The following is a 1,644-nucleotide window of genomic DNA, read 5'->3' on the forward strand; positions in this document are numbered from 1 at the left end:
ACCGTACCACCCACTGGTCCTCCGAAGCCAGCGGGAAAAAAAGGCGGTGCTTTTGTGCCTCGGTACCGGTCGACGCTCGCAACAATGGTTGATATGTCCGATTTGAAGGATGGTGCTTTACGTGAAATCGTTATGGATGAGAGTGTCTTCGGTATTGAATTCAAGTCACTTATTACACTTGATGACTTGGAGGAGATTTTTAAGCATGATCAACTAGGCGTCAATAACATGCACTCATACATCCGTTAATATTCCCTCATCCGATATATTATTTAATTAGTCCCACAATATAATTTATTTACACATTTCAATGAAAATAATCTAATGTTTATTATGTTTTTATTTAAGGTTGTTGTATGACAGAGTGTTGCGCGGGACTCCGTTGTCTAACAGATTCCGTTTCGTGTCTTCCGCCCACTGCAGCGGAATGGCAATTGCTTCGGAACGGGAATCAGTTAGACAGCGATTAGTCGATAGATTCATGTCCACCGGCAATACACAATGTCTGCATCTTTGGGCGTATAATACCCGACCAGTAGGGTTAGTTTCTCATTCTTTGTTCATCTAATCTCTGTTTCTTTTGTGTATAGAAAAATTTTCATATAACCTATTGTTTTTATTTATAGAGCACACTGGTTGCTGCTTGCTATCAACCCTATAAGGGAAGTCGTGTATTATCTGAATTCGGTAAATGGTGAATGGACCAATTATCCGGCCATGAAGGACATCGTTGATTTGTAAGTGGGATCGTTCTAAAGATATATTCGTGTATATTTATATATATATATTTACTTATTTGTGGGATTGATCTAAACATATGCTTTTATATATTTGTTAATTAGATCAATACAAGTGTTCCGAAGTCAACGGGACGCACAGGTATCCCGAACTAAATCTAACAACATTACTTGGATCCAAGTGCAGGTACATTATTTTTCACAATGTTGCTTATAATATATTTATGCTACTTGATAAAACAATGCACAACTATAGAATCTTATTTGTTTTTCTATGTAGTGTCCGCAACAAAAAACAGTTACGATTGCGGATACTTTGTATTGAGGTTTATGAAAGAAATCCTTCAGGCAAATCAATTAGAGATTCCGCTCACGGTATGAATTTATAACTTAAGATAATTTCATATAATTTATTACATTTAACTAAATGTATCATTCATATTTTGTTTTTGTTTTGTAGTACCTTGACGAATTCCGTGCCGCTGGATACCCGAGACTTAAGTTGGAAGAAATAAAAGAGGATTTGTGTCATTTTTATATTAAGCGCTTTTTCATGTAGGATTTGTGTCGAATTGAAGTACTATAATATTATTGATGTTGTAATGATGTATATATATAATTTTGGATATTATAATGGTATTATATTAGTATATATATATATATATATATATATATATATATATTGTCTTATGTTGAAAGTATTTTTGGGTAAATATTTTCGTTAATATATCGTATCCACAGGGATTGGTTAATATCACTGCCGTTCTATAGTTGTTTATTTTGAGTTAGGAAAATTGAGTTTGGTTTGTTTTATACTTCTAATATCAAAAGCAAATAATAAAATAAAAGCAAGTAAAGGACTTTGTGTTAACAATTAAAGAAAGATGTTGAGCCTTTAGGGTTCATC

At 33.5% G+C, this 1,644-nt stretch overlaps 1 long non-coding RNA gene across 1 annotated transcript; it reads left to right on the plus strand.

Annotated features, from left to right (window-relative positions):
* Positions 1–500: 500 nt before the first annotated feature.
* On the plus strand, positions 501–897 carry LOC131605241 (uncharacterized). Its single transcript, XR_009284668.1, has 3 exons — positions 501–540; positions 627–737; positions 843–897. It is a non-coding gene; the product is annotated as an uncharacterized LOC131605241 (long non-coding RNA).
* The last annotated feature ends 747 nt before the right edge of the window (positions 898–1,644 follow it).

The sequence above is a fragment of the Vicia villosa genome, linkage group LG1 (genome assembly GCF_029867415.1).
Source record: "Vicia villosa cultivar HV-30 ecotype Madison, WI linkage group LG1, Vvil1.0, whole genome shotgun sequence".
NCBI lineage: Eukaryota > Viridiplantae > Streptophyta > Magnoliopsida > Fabales > Fabaceae > Vicia > Vicia villosa.